The sequence below is a fragment of the Malaya genurostris genome, chromosome 3, assembly GCF_030247185.1.
Source record: "Malaya genurostris strain Urasoe2022 chromosome 3, Malgen_1.1, whole genome shotgun sequence".
NCBI classification, from domain to species: Eukaryota; Metazoa; Arthropoda; class Insecta; order Diptera; family Culicidae; genus Malaya; species Malaya genurostris.
In genome coordinates, this window is record NC_080572.1 from 71,236,502 (window position 1) to 71,257,548 (window position 21,047).

Consider the following 21,047-nt stretch of genomic DNA (forward strand, 5'->3'; position numbering starts at 1 on the left):
TAGTGAGAAAAAGTCGGATCATACAACTTTCTGTATAGCCTTGAGAAAGGCTGACTAATTGTAAGTCTTTAAAAAGACTGTTAGTGATCCAGGTAGTCTTGGAAAAGACTGGAGCCTTGAATCAATGAAACTCTAGGTAGCCAGAAAAAATTTCCAGGAGCCAAGAGCTATACGCGTGCGGTGCGAACGACTGTTCAACACCGACTGTAGGACATTGGTAATAGTTTGTTTTGTGGTTTCCATCACAATTAGAGCGTGACAATTTATCTGAAGGTATCGTTCACTGAACAAACGTGCTTACAAGTGAATTACTACAATTTTAACAGCGCATGTTCATATGACAATAGCATTAGAATAATTCATTAGTACCACATTGTGTCTGTTGATTTTACAATAAATAAATAAATGAATGACAATTTGTTGTACCATGGCGGAAGCCCTGGCAATTACTATATTGTGTTAGGTTCTCTGTGTCATCATGTCGTTTATAATTTTCCCGCGCAACTGCGATTTCCACTGTACAAAATATTTAGAAATTTCAGGCATAGATTGTTGATGGATGGCAAGCATCCATTCCAGGGATAGTTGTTCCTGATTGATTTATTTTCCTTATTAATTTATTTTCAATCATATGTATACATGAATGAATAAAAACAGTCATGCGCTCGATTGAAACCGGATACGTGTAATCAAAACACCTAGATAACTACGAAAAAGTTTTTTGATTTTCTTATATGCACCAGTAATTGTACTTTTTTTACTATTTGTACATCGAAGTACCCGAAAAATACTTCAATCCCCAACTAGCGGACCTACTATAATTAATTTATTTATATTCTTTTTTTTTGACATGGAATACCTGTTTAAAGCTTGAATTAAAAGAATATTTAAAACAAACCTTAACAGAGAAAATTTGAAGTTTTATCTCGCAAACCGGGGAAAACCGGGGAAATTGAAATCGGCAATTCACTTGCCACCCTGATTAATATGCATTCTCAGCTGCTGAAACAAATTGAACTTTCTCCATGTCAAAGAAATTAACCATTTCAATGTGATCCGCTGTTGATAGACGGAAGAGATTGGCATTCGTGCCAAACAATAAACATAATAAGATATATCCTACATCTAAAAACTGCATGACACAAAACACTAAACATACGGTCTTTTTATTTGTGCAGTACAGCAAATACGCATCAAAATGAATTACCCATCTGCACGAGCTGCACCTCCTTGAACCACCATCTCGTCTCGATTACAGATTTTATGACACCCTAGCATCATTAAAACCTTCCTTCATCCGACGGCGTAAAACAAAAGATCAATCCGGAAGATATCCGGTAGAGTATTCGTTAACCTCACTAAATTGCGTTCCCGCGTATCATTTCGACGACAATGGAACAGTTTCATTTCAGCGAAAGTGGATTGGAATGGATCGTAGAATGATTCTCTGCTCGTGCTGCTGCTGCTGCTGCTGCTTCTACTAGCTGACTGTTTTGCAGCCTGGCATCACTGAACGATTTATGGCAAATCGTGCCTTCTTCAGCAAAACGTTGCACGCCTCCCCATTCCGAGCTAGTCAGCTGGTGCGACTAATATAACGTGCGATGGCAGAACCGTTTTATAGCTCCACGTGACGAGATGAAATTAATGCGAGAGTGCACGCAGTCCCAAAGGCTCCGACAAGGCTGATGACGATGCTCGAATTTGATATCAAACGAAGAGTTCAATCTAAGACTTTGCTAAGATGCTGAGTTCTGGACCAGGCGAAAGTTAGTAACGAAATCTTCTGGAAACAGTTTCGGATAATTAGTGAGCACACACTTGTGATAGCTGACTAAAGCTAAAGACATTCGATTCAGATTCAAACTGTTGGTCAGTCATGGGATCATCTATGGATCAGAAAATTGAGTCCTGAATACAGTTTTGGAACATTCACAGCCACCTGGGTGTGTCTTAAAAGTAAATTTCATCAAATTTTATTCACTGTAGCCAGCAACCGACGTATTTGGGGTTAATTGCAAAGAAGCAAGGCAGTGAAAGTGCTATGAATTTTGAATCTCTGTTTCCCAGGGGGGAAAACCTCGAGCTTATTCCGCCAAGCGATAATTCATTAGTACGGAACGCTGATGGCGGCAATTAGCTCATGCAACTAATTAACAAGCCATGTTAATTATTAATAAACGACTAATTACTTAAAAAGCGAGCGCCACTGGTTTGCCACGGTCAAGTTTGCTGCGGCGATAGTACACCTGAAAAAAAAAAGTTGATAAATTTTCCATTTGTTCCAATCTACGGAACGTGCCGACTCATGCTCGCGTCCAACTGGGCGCGGGAAACTTCGAGCGCCCGCCAAGGTACAGCTACTTTTAATTACCCGTGATTTCGAATAAATTGATTCCATTATTCTACGCGAGTAAGGTGAAAATTGAGCAACCGGTTGATTACAAATCAATGAGTGGGCCGGATGTGCGAATGTTAACTTGTCGAAGCTGGAAGTGACAATAATCCGGCTTGGCACCATATGGCTGGTGATACTCTCTTTCACGTTTACACCGAAAGAGCACCGTGATTACAGCTCACTTCACAGATTTCATGCTGTATGGTGGCATAGCGTGAAATAGAATCCGCGAAAATTCGGCGCGAAACCATCACCAAAGACTTGAATTTAATTAGAAAGGCAATTCATCAATCACGCAAATTGTTCTTTGATTACTTCCTGAGTGCTTCTTTCCGCTCGGAAGTTTGCACAAAGGATTCTGATAATCGATTTTCACTAATCGAGTGCTACTGAAATGGAGTGTTGTTTAAAATTTTGCTGCCTTGGAGTACACTTGATGTTTCGTGTTGTCTGTAGAGATGTTTGCATTTTTTTTTTTGTTTATTCTACCATTATGAAGAATGTTGTTAGGAAATTATTGACCACTTTTTTCAACCTATCGGCGAATTCACCTGTTTCTACTAATTATTTCACCCACAGCTTCACAGTACACCCAAACCTCCTTTTATGTAATAATCGGAGGCTCGTAAATCGAATCATGACGTAAATACGTTTACGTTATTTGAAATTTACAACGTAAAAAAAAGTTTTTCTTTTGGATATGTATCATTGGATATGTGTAGATGCCGGAATATTCATATTATAAGGGGTTTCAAGGAATATCAATAAACCGGAAGTCGCCATCTTGGAATTTAGAACCACCTCAAACATCGTTCTACTCATCAAACCCGTTCCGAAAATACCCAAATTGCAGTAATTTCCAAGGAATATAAATGAGCCGAAAATGATTTTCATTGTATGCAAAAACTTCTTTTTAAGAAGTAGGTTCGAAAAAAAGGTTTACGTTATTCGGAATTTTGTTCGGAAGATGAGTTACGTAAGAAGAGGTAACGTAAAAAAAGTTTACGTAAACGTAGGTTTGGGTATATTAGGCAAATGCATCGGCATTTTCTGCTTTAATCTAAAATGTTTTCTGAACTCGTGAATACTTGTGACGTACGTCTGAATTCTTCAAAAACGAGTTATAAACAAAAACGCGGTGAGCGACACTCCAGTGCTCTATGATGGAAAACTACTACATGAAAATAAATCTCCTTTCTTCTAGTTTGCGATGCCGTGTTCGGTTTCTCCGGAAAACAAAGTGTGTCAAGTTTCTTCGCGCAACCCTGTACATGAACTGCTTCGCGAGCGACAAACATTTTCCTTATCGTAAAACAAGTACTATACCGGAGATTGATCGAACAAAAGAAATATTGTACGAAAGTACGAGTTATTTTGGATGTTTAGGATTAGGAAAATAAGTCATAACTAATTTTAACACACCTAGGTTTACTGGATTGTTACTGCTGAGTTGTGGATCAAACCGGGAGATCAAATGGAGTCTGGTTCCGGAGATATGATGGCATAAATGACGTAACCGACAAAACGTGTCAGATTCAAATGAAAGGCCATATTGTTCCATAGACTACTATGAAATTTTATCCCGATCCGACTTCCGGTTCTAGAATTACAGGGTGATATGCACCAAAAAAGGAGAAATAAAAGTCACACACGTTTCTCAGAGATGGGTTAACCGATTTCCACCAACTTAGATTAAGACGAAAGGTCTTATGCTCTTACACAATTTCTCTGGATTTCATTTGGATCCGACTTCCGGTTCCAGAATTATAAGGAAATATGTGCAAATTTATGAAAAACATGTTCACTCAAATTTCACGGAAATTTCTGGACCGATTTTCGCAAACTAAGATTTAGATCCGACTTCTGATTCCGGTATTACAGTGCGTTAAGTGGAAAATTTCAATTTCATGAGGATTTTTTTACAAGCGATGGCGAAACGACGTACACATTTTTATTAAACTTACTGCTAAATTCATCTAGTTGGCAGAGTATAACAGATCGGCTGAAAAGTTCGTATCGTTTCTATGAGAGGGCGCCACTAGAATTAAATCCATACCATTTTCAGTTAGTAACAACCTTCAAAAGATACGTGTATAAATTTGACAGCTGTCTGATTATTAGTTTGTGAGATATGGCATTTTGAGTGAAGCTACATTTGTTATTGTGAAAAAAATGGAAAAAAGGAATTTCGTGTGTTGATGAAACACTACTTTTTGATGAAAAAAAGTGCCGCCGATACCAAAAAATGGCATGATGAGTGTTATCCAGACTCTGCACCGGGCGAAGCAACAATTCGTAAGTGGTTTGCAAAATTTCGTACTGGTCATATGAGCACCGAAGACGATGAACGCAGTGGACGTCCAAAAAAGGCTGTTGCCGATGAAAACGTGAAAAAAATCCACAAAATGATTTTCAAAGGCCGTAAAGTGAAGTTGATCGAGATAGCTGACACCCTAAAGATATCAAAGGAACGTGTTGGACATATTATTCACGAATATTTGGATCTGAGAAAGCTTTGTGCAAAATGGGTGCCGCGTGAGCTCACAATCGATCAAAAACAACAACGAATTGATCATTCTGAGCAGTGTTTGGAGCTGTTATATCGAAATAAAACCGATTTTTTTCGTCGATATATAACAATGGATGAAGCATGGCTCCATCACTTCTCTCCGGAGTCCAATTGATTTTCAATGACCGTAAAGTGAAGTTGATCGAGATACCCATTCAAAAGTCAGCTGAGTGGACTGCACGCGATGAACCGAACCCAAAGCGTGGAAAGACTCAACAATCGGCCGGTAAGGTTATGGCGTCTGTATTTTGGGATTCACATGGTATAATTTTCATCGACTACCTTGAAAAGGGAAAAACCTCACAGTGACTATTATATAGCGTTATTAGAGCGTTTGAAGGACGAAATTTCAAAAAAACGGCCTCATTTGAAGAAGAAAAAAGTTTTGTTTCATAAAGACAATGCACCGTGTCACAAGTCGATGAAAACCATGCTGAAATTGAACGAATTGGGCTTCGAAATGCTCCCTCATCCACCGTATTCTCCAGATTTGGCCCCCAGTGACTTTTTCCTGTTCTCAGACCTCAAGAGAATGCTCGCTGGTAAAAAATTTAGAAGCAATGAAGAGGTAATCGCTGAAACTGAGGCCTATTTTGAGGCAAAGGACAAATCGTACTACAAAAATGGTATCGAAAAGTTGGAAGATCGCTATAATCGCTGTATCGCCTCTGATGGCAATTATGTTGAATAATAAAAACGAATTTTGGCAAAAAATGTGTGTTTCTATTAAACGATACAAACTTATCAGCCGAACTGTTATTTGTTAGTGACTATAAAAATTTATGTTTACTACTAGTCCCTAGTTTCCGCTTCCGAAAGCACCGATAATAGTGAAGAAAATCTGCAAAAACGGAACTCACTTCGATTTGTTAGCAACGGTTTAACCGATTTTCACAAATAATGATTCAAATTAAAGCTCTCATTATCTTAAAATATACTGTGCAATTTCATCCAGATCCGACCTCCGGCTCCGAAATTATAGGGCGATAAGTGTCGAAACATTCAAATCGTCATTCAAAATGACGATGCAAAACTGGCATTCGTACCGCATCTCTCGGATCGATCGGACGTTATTTCGTGCTCTTAAGCAGTGCCGTGTGTGTTTTTCCTTGCTAAAGGTTTTTTTCTCACACATTCGATAGTTTACCAGACTAGTATAATAGTGATCAGACGGTGCCTATCATCAAAAACTGCCGTTATTCTATTGTGTATCCAAGAGGGTTAGCTCTTTGTTTGCGGTGCTAGTGATTGTTCCCGGGCGAAGGTTCCGCACACTAGCAGCAGAGACAATCATCTTGCTGACCTTGAACTGGATTAGTGGTGTCTAGCTAAGTATAATCCTAGTGTTTTGTTTTTATCATTCTACCCGTTTATCTCAACATATCTCAATAAAGCGTGTGTTTACTTTACTATGAACGAGGGCGGAGGGCGTCCTCCCTCAAATGATAATCTCTCCATAAAAATGGATGGCATAGAACTCCTGGATAATTTATCTTCCCCTGATAACCCCTCTCGCACACGCGTGTGGCCAACCGGTTCTGCGGGGCCCTATGTGGTATACTTCCGGTCCAAAAAAGAACAATCACTCAATTTGATGCAAATATCAAGTGAGCTGGCTAAGTACTACTCGAACGTTATCCAGATAGCAAAAGTTCGAGCGAAAAAGTTGAAAGTTGTCGTGAAAACCCTCGAGCAGGCAAATCAGATCGTTCGCCATGAGGCCTTTACGAGGAATTACCGCGTTTACATACCAGCTCGGGAAGTGGAGATTGACGGCGTGGTTAGTGAGGCGAGTTTGACCTGCGAATACCTTCTGAAGAGTGGGGTTGGCTGTTTCAGAGATCCTGCTCTTCAGAATGTTAAAATGCTGGACTGCAAGCAATTGAGTTCAGTAAAAATTGCAGAAGATAAGACAAAAACTTATTCTTCATCAGACTCATTTCGGGTAACTTTCGCTGGATCTGCTCTTCCCAATTACGTCCTTCTGGGCAAGGTTCGCTTACCTGTACGCTTATTTGTCCCGCGGGTAATGAATTGTACCAATTGCAAGCAGCTGGGTCACACAGCCACCTACTGCGGCAATAAGCAAAGGTGCATTAAATGTGGAGGGGAACATGCAGACGAATCATGTGGCAAAAAAGCTTCAAAGTGTCTTTACTGTGGGGAAAACCCACATGAATTGAATTCATGTCCCGCGTACAAACTGCGCGGAGAAAAATTGAAGCAATCTCTTAAAGAACGTTCCAAACGAACTTTCGCAGAGATGCTGAAGAACACCATGCCACCTGTCGAATCGATGAATCTCTTTGATTGTTTGCCTACCGACGAGAATGATTCCGATGACCCTCAAGAGGGATCATCCTTTACTATGCCTAGCGGTTCTAGGAAAAGAAGGACGATCTCATCTCCTAAACTGCCTTGTAAAGGCCCAAGGATATCCATTGCGGGGACCAAAAAAATTATAAATACTCGAAGTGCTTCCCAAAAACCGAAGCAAAAGGCTCCTGGTCTAGCGAACTTAGCATCAGACCAAGAGTTTCCTGCACTTCCCGGTACACCAAAAACCCCGAGTACCCCTAAAATACAAACTGAGAATCAATCAAGTGCTGGAATACTGAAATTCTCTAACATTGTGGACTGGATTCTTAGAACCTTCAACGTCACTGATCCTCTCAAGAGTCTGTTGATGACATTTATGCCAACAATTAAAGCATTTTTGAAGCAGTTGACTGCAAAATGGCCCCTCCTTTCAGAGATTGTATCCTTTGATGGCTAATACATCGAACGAGGTTAAGGATGCAATCACTGTACTACAGTGGAACAGCAGAAGTATCCTCCCGAAAATTGATTCCTTCAAAGTTCTTTTAAATAGTTTGAAATGCGACGCATTTGCTTTGTGTGAAACCTGGCTGACCTCAAATGTAACCCTCAACTTCCACGATTTTAACATAATTCGCCTGGATCGAGATGATCCCTACGGAGGAGTACTTTTGGGGATCAAAAAGTGCTATTCCTTCTTCCGAATTAACCTCCCATCGATACCAGGTATTGAAGTTGTCGCATGTCAGGTCAGAATTAAAGGCAAAGACCTTTGCATTGCTTCCATCTACATTGCTCCAAGGGCCTCGATTGGGCATCGGCGGCTAAGCGATATCATTGAGCTCCTTCCCGCACCAACGTTAGTTTTAGGTGACTTCAACTCACATGGTACGGGTTGGGGTTGTCTTCATGATGACAATAGATCAACCGTGATCTATGATCTTTGCGATAACTTCAATATGGCAATTCTTAATACGGGAGAAATGACACGGATTCCTGCACCACCAGCAAGACCAAGTGCGCTGGATTTATCCCATTGCTCGACATCACTACGGCTGGATTGCAAGTGGAAGGTGATCCCTGATCCCCACGGTAGCGATCATCTACCTATCGTAATTTCAATCACCTGCGGATTACGACCATCGGAGACAATCAATGTTTCATATGACCTCACACGAAATATTGATTGGAAAGAATACGCTAATTCGATGTCTGAGAAACTCAAAACAACACAGGAACTTCCTCCGGAGGAAGAGTACACGTTTTTGGCTGACTTGATTCTCGACTCCGCGATTCAAGCTCAGACGAAACGTGTACCCGGCGCGGAAACTAACATCCGTTCTCCCAATCCGTGGTGGGACAAAGAGTGCTCATCATTGAACGCGGAAAGATCTTTAGCATTCAAAAAGTTCAGAAAATATGGAACACCTGATAATTATCGCAATTACGCGGCGCTTGAAAAGCAAATGAAGAACTTAGTTAAAGCAAAAAAACTAGGTTACTGGCGACGGTTTGTTGACGGATTAACAAAAGAAACATCGATGAGCACTCTTTGGAACACAGCCCGACGAATGCGCAACAAAAACACCATGAACGAAAGCGGGGAATATTCTAACCGCTGGATATTCGATTTCGCTAAAAAAGTATGTCCTGACTCTGTTCCGGAACAGACGATCATGCGCGTCACCTCATCAAACAGAAACGAAACACCTTTTTCGATGGTAGAGTTCTCACTTGCGCTCTTGTCGTGTAACAATAAAGCTCCGGGGTTAGACAAAATTAAATTCAACTTGTTGAAAAATTTGCCTGACTCTGCTAAAAGACGCTTATTGAATTTATTCAACAGGCTTCTTGAGGATAATATTGTCCCACATGACTGGAGACAAGTAAGAGTTATCGCCATTCAAAAACCAGGAAAACCAGCCTCCGATCACAATTCGTATCGGCCGATTGCCATGCTTTCTTGTATCCGGAAATTGTTCGAAAAAATGATTCTGTTTCGTCTAGATAATTGGGTCGAGACTAATGGCTTACTTTCAGATACACAATTTGGTTTCCGCAGGGGCAAAGGAACGAACGATTGTCTTGCGTTGCTCTCAACAGAAATTCAAATGACATTTGCTCGTAAAGAACAAATGGCATCAGTTTTCTTAGACATCAAGGGGGCTTTTGACTCAGTTTCAATAAACATCCTATCTGAGAAGTTGCATCAGCATGGTCTTTCACCAATTTTGAATAACTTTTTGTATAATCTATTGTCCGAGAAATACATGTATTTCGCGCATGGTGATTTGTCGACAATACGATTCAGTTACATGGGTCTTCCTCAGGGCTCATGCTTAAGCCCCCTTTTATACAATTTTTACGTAAACAACATTGATGAATGTATCAATACATCTTGCACGGTAAGACAACTTGCCGACGACAGCGTTGTGTCTATTATAAGACCCAAAGCAGCCGATCTTCAAGGACCATTACAAGATACCCTCGATAACTTGTCAACATGGGCTCTTCAGATGGGTATCGAGTTCTCTACGGAGAAAACTGAGCTGGTTGTATTTTCAAGGAAGCGAGGACCAGCACAACTACAGCTTCAACTAGGGGGTGAAAACATAGCTCAGGTCTTCACATTTAAATATCTCGGGGTCTGGTTCGACTCCAAAGGCACCTGGGGATGTCACATTAGGTATCTGAAACAAATATGCCAGCAGAGAATCAACTTTCTTCGTACAATAACCGGAACTTGGTGGGGTGCCCACCCAGGAGACCTGATTAGGCTGTACCAAACAACGATATTGTCCGTAATGGAATATGGGTGTTTCTGCTTTCGCTCCGCCGCGAATACGCATTTCATTAAGCTGGAAAGAATACAGTATCGTTGCTTGCGTATTTCCTTAGGTTGCATGCAGTCGACTCATACGATGAGTCTCGAAGTGCTTGCGGGCGTCTTACCGTTGAAAAATCGATTTTGGGATCTCTCATATCGATTGCTAATCCGATGCGATATTTTGAATCCGATGGTGATTGAAAACTTCGAAAGGCTTGTCGAGCTCAATTCTCAGACCCGTTTTATGTCCTTGTATTTTGATTACATGGCTCAGAATATTAACCCTTCTTCGTTTGTTCCCAACCGTGCTCATTTCTTGGATACTTCTGATTCTACTGTGTTTTTCGACACTACCATGAGAGAAGAGATTCGTGGAATTCCGGATCACGTACGCCCTCAAGTGGTCCCTAATATTTTTTATAATAAATTTAGAACAGTCAACTGTGAAAAGATGTTTTACACTGACGGATCAAACATCAACGAGTCCACAGGCTTCGGCATCTTCAATCAGAACATCACCGCTTCGTACAAACTCAGTGATCCGGCTTCAGTTTACGTCGCAAAATTAGCTGCTATTCAGTACACCCTCGAGATCATTGAAACCTTGTCCAAAGACCATTACTTCATTGTGACGGACAGTCTAAGTTCAATAGAAGCTCTCCGGGCAATGAAGCCAGGAAAGTATCCCCCATATTTCCTGGGGAAAATACGGGAACACTTGAGAACTTTATCTGGTCGGTCTTATTTAATATCCTTAGTCTGGGTCCCATCACATTGTTCCATTCCAGGCAATGAAGAGGCAGACGCGTTGGCTAAGGTGGGCGCATTAGAAGGTGAAATTTATGAAAGACCAATTTGCTTCAACGAATTTTTCAGTGTATCTCAAAGGACGCTCGAAAGTTGGCAAACTTCATGGAGTAATGGGGAACTGGGACGATGGTTACACTCCATTATCCCAAAGGTATCGACGAAACCTTGGTTCAGAGGGATGAATGTGGGTCGGGATTTCATTCGTGTGATGTCCCGGCTCATGTCTAATCACCACATCTTGAATGCACACCTCCGGCGTATCGGCCTCGTGGAGAGCGGTCTCTGCACTTGCGGTGAGGGTTATCACGACATTGAACATGTTGTCTGGGTATGTACCGAGTATTATGGCGCCAGATCACAGCTAATTGACTCCCTTCGGGCCCGAGGTATATCACCCATGGTCCCAGTACGAGACGTGTTGGCCCATCGAGACCTTCCCTATATGCTGCTATTATATCAGTTCATAAAGAACATTAACTTACAAGTCTGATCTGCTGAAGGGTTCCACAACATCCTCCTTCAACCTCGTACCTAACATCCGCTCGAACCCCCCCAACTGTCGTCTGTTCACCATCTTCATCGAAAAACTAACAAGATCTTTCTGCTGTCACTAATTTTTTGCTCCCCCGTCCCCGTCTCTTCACCATCTCGATGTCAACTAATTAGATCTTATCGCTGACCTAAGTATTTTCGCTCCCTTACCACCTTTTTCAACAACATAAACTTCTCTCTGTTTCTTTCCTTCTCTTCCACAAAATTCACCACCATGGAGAGCCGCTCAAGTCGATGATCATGCGGGCCATCAGCCGGCTCCTCGTAGTCGGGGGTGTTTACCGCGGACCCACACGAACGAAAAGATGCGACCAACAGTGATACGTACCAACGTCGTGCCAGTTTACTCCAGCGTACAAGATCCAGCCAGCCACTGCCGACCACCCGTTGAAGACTAGATCTCCCAAAGCTCATATGATGTGAAAATAAAAAAAAATCTAGTTTAAGTAGTTTAAACATATGCCCTCGGCATCTTATAGCTTAACGCAATGTGCCTTAAAATATGTTATTAAATAAAAAAATGCAAAACTGGCACGCGTCGGTACGTCCGGTTTTGCTCTATTCGCAGTGTGCTTTGTTCATTTTCGTGTAACGTGCATGGTTGCCAGGTTTTTTAAACTAGAAATATGTATATTTGTAAATCTTTTATTCAATTTGCACCTACTTGTTAGTGTTATCACAAAATGCTTACGATGCTTTTCTATAAAAGTACACTTATTGTCATTCTCATATAGAAAGTTTATGCAATCATTTGAAAAATTAACTAGTAACAGCTGGCCCGGAGGGCGAAAATTTCTATACCATTCGACCCAGTTCACCGAGCTGAGCGATGTCTGTGTGTATGTATGTGTGTGAGTATGTGTCAAACAGTGTTGGTGATTGCCGATAATTTGACAGAAGCTGCTCGATATTTACCTATATTGTATACAACATTTCCGGTCCGGTAGAAGATGCTACATAAACTCGTGTCTCTAAATGCATGCAACGATTCAGTATTTTTCTACATTTCTTCGCTCTACTTCATACTTTGAGTATTTCACGGCCCTTAAAAAATGTACAGTCTGATAATGATCGGTGCTGTGTGGAATTCACCAAAAGAGAATCGCAAGTTGATAATTATCGCATAAAATGAAATGAAATCGATGATTCAACTTGATGATTCTCATACTAGGCTGCAATATTTCAAAACCCGTGTGGAGCATTCACAGACATTTTCATAGACACAACTTATAAAGGGTGATTTTTTAAGAGCTTGAGAACTTTTTTAAACAATAAAACGCATAAAATTTGCAAAATCTCATCGGTTCTTTATTTTAAACGTTAGATTGGTACATGACATTTACTTTTTGAAGATAATTTCATCTGCCACAACGTCGAATTTTCAGTGAATGGGCCCTAGAAAAGTTGGCAGAAAATCCGCTTTTTTATCGACAAATTTTGTTCAGCGATGAGGCTCATTTCTGGTTGAATGGCTACGTAAATAAGCAAAATTGCCGCATTTGGAGTGAAGAGCAACCAGAAGCCGTTCAAGAACTGCCCATGCATCCCGAAAAATGCACTGTTTGGTGTGGTTTGTACGCTGGTGGAATCATTGGACCGTATTTTTTCAAAGATGCTGTTGGACGCAACGTTACAGTGAATGGCGATCGCTATCGTTCGATGCTAACAAACTTTTTGTTGCCAAAAATGGAAGAACTGAACTTGGTTGACATGTGGTTTCAACAAGATGGCGCTACATGCCACACAGCTCGCGATTCTATGGCCATTTTGAGGGAAAACTTCGGAGAACAATTCATCTCAAGAAATGGACCGGTAAGTTGGCCACCAAGATCATGCGATTTGACGCCTTTAGACTATTTTTTGTGGGGCTACGTCAAGTCTAAAGTCTACAGAAATAAGCCAGTAACTATTCCAGCTTTGGAAGACAACATTTCCGAAGAAATTCGGGCTATTCCGGCCGAAATGCTCGAAAAAGTTGCCCAAAATTGGACTTTCCGAATGGACCACCTAAGACGCAGCCGCGGTCAACATTTAAATGAAATTATCTTCAAAAAGTTAATGTCATGTACCAATCTAACGTTTAAAATAAAGAACCGATGAGATTTTGCAAATTTTATGCGTTTTATTGTTTAAAAAAGTTCTCAAGCTCTTAAAAAATCACCCTTTACAAAGGTTATATGCACGTAGTTAGAATAAGCGGCAATAGTAAAATGATTATCAACTGCCTATATACCATCGAATCTCGAAAAGGGAATAAGCGACCGTTTGTTGCTTCAGAGAGAATCTCCACAGCAGCGTGCTTACCTTTGATTCCCAGAAATGTCATCGAGGGAAATTCGCTCTCGCACTGGTGTCTATTCTATGTTAAATGAACCATACCGGTTTTTTGTTGCTGCGATGATATCCGTCTCTCTTCGATGGCACTGATTGAATAGTGTTGAAGAGTTGCTAGTGAGCGTTTTTTGATACGATAAAAGCCATTCTTGGTGTCAAATAATGTCACTCAATAAATAAAAAAAAGTAATAGTCTAATAGGTTGCTATTGAATTTTATCATGCTTTCATAGGGTAAAGTGCGTTTAAAATTGCACACCGTAATTCAGAGCGACGATGCAAAAGAGCTTAAAATTCCTCTAGATTTGGCTCAAAACTGATTCAATTTGTAGGCTATATCAGTTACTTCCTAACCGAACCGACTTCGGCTATACTGCTTCCAAGTTCCCAGTTCCAGAATTACCAGAAAAAGTGTTCAAAACCTCTAAAATGAGATTCACTCGATTTTCTTAGTGATGATTTGATCTTTTTCCACAAACAAGCTCAAATAAAAGTTCCTATAGTGTCATATGTTGCTGTTTAATTTCATCCGGGTCCGACTTCCGGTTCCAGAGTTATAGAGTACAGTGTGTTTAATCATTTAGTGCGACGATGCAAAATAAAGAAAATCTTATTAACTAGACATAACTGTTTATAAATTGAAAATGTTATAATTTATATAAGTGATATGAGAAACGTCACTACACCACTAGGTGGATAAAGAAGAGTTTCTTATAACTATGAATAGTATAATGATAATGAACATTGATCAAATATTTTTTTCGAACATGCTTCAAAAGAAAAGCACTATTTGCAAGATCGTTCATCTTGTGAAAGTTTTACTCTTTTGAAGAATACCACCGGAATATTTATGACGATAGCAGGTTTTTTAATTTTATTTTTTCGGTTAATTTTTGGAAAAGCAGACTACTTTTTTTGTCGTGAATGCGACTTACTTTACTATGGAGTTCCTTTTAAAAATTGACCCTCTGAGAGAGTGATAAGTTTTTGATCGTGAATATCTCTTGTTGTATCTAACGAATCAATATAATTTTTGCTACATGCCATCGGAAATATGATCCCAATTTTATGATAAAATTTTCAGTTGTGTGACATATTCTCAAATAATTTAAAATTAAACTTTTCTGAAATGTTTGGTATAAACGAGTATCAAAGAGGATAATTCATAAGGCGCGTTTGCCTTTATCGTATTTTTAAAGCTCATAGCTCAGTGATCTGTGAAAGGATTTATATAATCTAACTACCAATAGAATCGAAATTTTTCAGTTTAAACGTGTATTGCAACAGCATTGAAGTATTTCAATAGTACACTATTGAAAAACCTGTCTCATTTGACCCATGTATACACAATGTACAACAAATCGTTCGAGAAAAATGTTCCGAACAGTGTTTAATATCGTAGTGAGTTCCACAATTTGGTCCTTCTGAAAGGCAGGAATAAATCCCGTACAGCATCCAGATAGTTTCTTTCAATGAAATGCAAATCCGAAATGAAAGAATCGAAATTTAAATTCTATATGCTGCTATTTTTATAACTGTTAGGACCGCCCATTAGTGAAAAAGCTACAAACGAAATCAGGTAAAAACAAACCTCTCAACAAAAATTGGATCAGTTTGGATTCTATCGCCACTGCGAGCAGATGTATTTTGTGTCGTTTGCAAAACTAGTTTCGCTTCCGACAAGAGCGATCACGCCACAGCTGCCAGTCATTTGCATTGGCGAATAAGCAACGGTGGAGAGCATTACACAAAATCAGCCGTTCTAATGGCTCTAAAAGTTTTCTTAAGAATTATTAGGATTTCTTGCTCGCAAATCGAAGGGAAATATCCTCAGGTTAGTGCAAATCTAGAACTGTTTGATTTGATTTTTGCACTTTTCGCTGTTTAATTCACAGTAATCTAGATCAAGTCAAGCCTTCTTTGTTTTTGAGAAAAATGTGGAAAAGGGGAAAGCTTGCATAATTCATACAATTGATCAACTAATTGATATTCGGAAGTGTTAAAGGAAAATGTCAGTTGTTTTCGTATTCACGACATCCAGTTATGTCTCTGACATTGCCCACCCGCCTTTTTCAGTGCAAGGTTTGTTTTGGAGTTTGAAATCGATTTGCTTCAACTTTTTCTTACACTCCTTTTGTGTACAACTCATAGTTTACATAAGTCAAAACGGTTTGAATAAATGCACGCAAAGACCGAAATCAGCATTTTGGCGAAAAAGTTAGTTGATTGACTGATTTTGGTTAGTTATTTCTTTCTACACCGCCTTTAATCATTCGTGTAATTTTGCTCTATTTCAACTAGGTTTTAGAAATCAATTATAATTTATAACAATGCTGACAAAATTTCTCCGAATTACAAAAAAAAAACAAGTTGAAATGAATGCACTTATCCACAGCCATATATTGCATAAGGGATAGAGATGGTCGGGTATAGAAATTCTTATACCCGAACCCGACCCGTACCCGAGTGATCAGCAAAAAAATTTACCCGTACCCGATCAATAATTTAAAAAAATTACCCGTACCCGATTAAAGATTACCTGTACCCGTACCCGACCCGAATGAGTAGTAAAAATTTTACCAAAATTCAGTATGAAAAATTAAAGTGTTTTAGATATCGAGCCGTATCAGGCTCTAGTTGGTAAGTAAAATACATTAAAATGCTTGTTTACATTTAAAAATATAAATACACTGTGAAGCATGAATAGAGGGTCCGCCATGTAACTTTTTTTTTTAAACATGCAATAAAACACAAACGGTTCATCCGATTTCAAAATTTTTTTTTTTCATATTAAAGTACAATCCTTCCGGTTAATTGTGAAATATAGTCTCATTCAAATGGCTGCCTCGGCTGGCCTTGCAGTACGCCATACGGTCGGTCCAGCTTTTTAATACATTTTCGATTGTATGCAGCTTTATTTCAGCTATGGATGCACGAATGTTATCCTTCAAGGCTTGAATTGTCTCTGGCTTGTCCACATAACACTTATCTTTGACAGCCGCTCAAAGATAATAGTCTAACGGTGTCAAATCACAGCTCCGAGGCGGCCAAACGACATCAGAATTTCGACTGATAATTCGATCTTCGAGGACTGTGCGCAGAAGATCGATCGTAGCGTTGGCTGTGTGGCTCGGAGCCACAAGTAAGCGTGCTCATCATCTTGACACACAAATAAAAATTCACATTCAAATCACTTGAAAAATCGCGTAAAATGGTTCCAAATGTCTAATTGAATATTATACGTGCCGAAAATGAATGTTATGCGAGCATCCCCTAAAATGAATAGAGTATCATCAGTTCGTTTACGTGTATTTACCAAACATCAAACAATGTACGTGTATTCCCGGTGTGTAAAAATCAATTTTGAAAATGGTGAACAGTGAGTCCTTCAAGTGTAAGTAGTTTGAACATTCGTAGGAATTTTTTTTTGGTTACAATTTTTTACTACAAAGCAAAATGAATTATGATTTTGATTTGAATTTATCTGTCAACTGTGCCCGTTTTGTAAGCCTCAGAAACCCACACCCACTATGTTAACGGTAGCTGGTGGTTTTTACAGCAATTGAACTTCTTTGCCACCTCCGGTGGAACCCTCAAGAGTGAACACGGTGAAAATTTGAGTATTTCGCGAGAAAAGATTTTCACCCGTACTTTTGCGACTCCACGTTGTCACGTATCGAGATTTTCACTTGTAGTCCAGTGAAAAGAAACGAAAATTAACTGGCAATATAGCCCAACTTGCTGTGCCATCAATCGGTGTCATTTCAAGTGAGGTGACACCACCCAGAAGTGAAGAATAAGAAGAACTTCTATGCAGATTTTCTGAAATAAATGTTCACGTTTTACCTTTTTTTTATATATAAAGGGTGATTTTTTAAGAGCTTGAGAACTTTTTTAAACAATAAAACGCATAAAATTTGCAAAATCTCATCGGTTCTTTATTTTAAACGTTAGATTGGTACATGACATTAACTTTTTGAAGATAATTTCATTTAAATGTTGACCGCGGCTGCGTCTTAGGTGGTCCATTCGGAAAGTCCAATTTTGGGCAACTTTTTCGAGCATTTCGGCCGGAATAGCCCGAATTTCTTCGGAAATGTTGTCTTCCAAAGCTGGAATAGTTACTGGCTTATTTCTGTAGACTTTAGACTTGACGTAGCCCCACAAAAAATAGTCTAAAGGCGTCAAATCGCATGATCTTGGTGGCCAACTTACCGGTCCATTTCTTGAGATGAATTGTTCTCCGAAGTTTTCCCTCAAAATGGCCATAGAATCGCGAGCTGTGTGGCATGTAGCGCCATATTGTTGAAACCACATGTCAACCAAGTTCAGTTCTTCCATTTTTGGCAACAAAAAGTTTGTTAGCATTGAACGATAGCGATCGCCATTCACTGTAACGTTGCGTCCAACAGCATCTTTGAAAAAATACGGTCCAATGATTCCACCAGCGTACAAACCACACCAAACAGTGCATTTTTCGGGATGCATGGGCAGTTCTTGAACGGCTTCTGGTTGCTCTTCACTCCAAATGCGGCAATTTTGCTTATTTACGTAGCCATTCAACCAGAAATGAGCCTCATCGCTGAACAAAATTTGTCGATAAAAAAGCGGATTTTCTGCCAACTTTTCTAGGGCCCATTCACTGAAAATTCGACGTTGTGGCAGATGAAATTATCTTCAAAAAGTAAATGTCATGTACCAATCTAACGTTTAAAATAAAGAACCGATGAGATTTTGCAAATTTTATGCGTTTTATTGTTTAAAAAAGTTCTCAAGCTCTTAAAAAATCACCCTTTATAAAAAATAGGTATAGAATTCGCTCAAACTTTAGAAAAATTTTCCGAGGCCCGGAGAGCCGAATTTCATATACCAATCGATTCAGCTCGACGAACTGAGCAAATGTCCGTGTGTGTGTATATGTGTGTGTGTCTGTATGTGTGTTGTCAACTAAGAGGTCGAGATCTCAGAGGTGGCTGGACCGATTTTGATCAAACTAGTCGCAAATGAAAGGTCTCCCCGTCACCCAGAACGCTATTGAATGGTTTTGAGATAAGATGTTTACTTTTTGAGTTATACGAAGTTTTATGTCAAAAATTTTAGTTTTTTGGCAGTATTCGTCACACGTGACCTTGAAAACAGAATATATTTTCAGGCTTAGATTCCGCACGGTAATACCTATCCAACAAGATATAGATTGTTAAAATCCGTCCATTTTCAACGGAGATATCGACATTTTCGTATCAACGACTTTTCCCCCTATTCCAGCAGTAGGAGTTTTGAGCGCTGTATGACAAAGCAATGCTTGGGAGCAACGTGAAACATGATTTTTTCTACTGTTACATACAATTGTTTCTAAGTACCAAAAAGACTGTGTACAGCATTCTTTTTCATGACAATTTGCCTCGTACCGATTTTAGCACGATTCGTTTTTGGCAACATAATCGTTCGAATATGGCATTTATAAACCAGATGATATCAGCATTTTCGAGTTGAAAGTAATTTCATAATTATATAGATTTAAACTACTTGCAGCAATAAATGATGGAAGAACATAACAGCCATATACCATACGACTCAGTTCGTCGAGATCAGCAAATGCGTGTGTGACAAATAATTTCAATCAATTTTCTCGGAGATGGCTAAACTGTTTTCTACAAACTCAGATTCATATGAAAAGTAGTATACTCCCAAACAAGGTTCCCGAATTTCATTTGGATCCGACTTCTGATCACGGAACTACAGGATGATATGTGAAACAAAATTAAAATTATGCAATTCATTTTTCTCGTAGATGGCTGAACCGATCTAAGATTCAAATGAAATCTAAGAATTATCTATGATTCAAATGAAAAGTCTTAAAATCCTATAAAACATCTTACTTTTTAGTCAGATCCGACTTCTGGTTTAGGTGACACAGGGTGATTAGTATAAAAATGTCCTGTTCACATAAACTAATCAGGTTTATCGGGTTTGCAGATTTGGATAGTCGATTACCAAATAAATTTATTTCAGCTTAGACGGTATTCGTTTTTGGATTCAGAATGTACCCCCAAATACTAACTCGCACTACAATTTCTCAAAGATGTCTATACACTCCTCAGGTGAATTCAACTGATTAAGACTACACCGATTTTAGAATTCCGGTTCCAGTATCGAATCGTTTCTCAATGCTCAATCATTTTCTCAAAACGGCCAAATCGAACTTCAAAAACAAAAATTCAAATTTAAGGACTTATGGTCCCATACAAAATTGGTAAATTTCATCCAATGCTGGAATTACAGGATTATGAGTTTTTAAAATTCATACAGATATAGAAGAAAAAAATTGTTTGGCGTATTAATTTATGGCCAAACGAATCATTTTGGGTTATGCTAGCTCCTGAATACCGGCTCTGGAAGTACCATAAATAATGACGAAAAACTCTAAAGTGGAACTTACTTCGACATCTCATGGAATGTTCAATCGATTGTCACACGTTAAGATTGAAATTCGATACGATTTGCAGTTTCGACATTACAGGGTAATGAGTGATTAAAATCTCAATTTGTCGTTTAAAATGACGATAATTAAAATAATGTCATGAGAACTAAAACACCTCAGAATATCCATGCAAAAAACACATGCGGATTGATAAAAAAGGTATCATCTCACTGCTAGGTGGATTAATCACGTTTTTATGGTTAGAATCCTAATGATTTATATGAAAATTTAGAAAATCTCCAATCAGTATTTAAAATAACAGTTTTCTTGTATCTGAATGTGATATGAGTACTACACTACATATTATATATGAATCAAATAATTTTTACTGGATTGTGCATTAAACAGCTTTAAAACGGCAGTCCATTAAAACTTACGTGAAAAGTAGATTCCGACCGCAACATCGTAGAGTTAAGGCAGTGTGTCTTATCAAATATGTTATAAACAAAGTAGGGCGGGAAATATTCACATAACTTTTCTCGTAACTATGATTGATCGCTTTTTTTTAATGAAGAAAAGAAATGTTTTTTTTCTGAAAATGTCAAAACCCCTTGAATCAAATTGTTTATTTTTCGGAAGAACTGTTTTGCAATAAAAAATTCTCGTCAACGTGTAAACATATTTATGTGAAGTACAAATGGTCGGGTAATCGATCAGAAAAAAAAATTTACCCGTACCCGATCCGTACCCGAGTGAGCAGTAAATTTTTTTACCCGTACCCGACCCGTACCCGAGTGAACAGTAAAATTTTCTACCCG

General features: G+C 39.1%; 1 protein-coding gene across 3 annotated transcripts in view; it reads right to left on the minus strand.

Annotated features, from left to right (window-relative positions):
- Positions 1-21,047, minus strand: part of LOC131436161 (junctional adhesion molecule A-like) — a 1,299,588-nt gene that overhangs the window by 309,631 nt on the left and 968,910 nt on the right. The window lies entirely within an intron of this gene.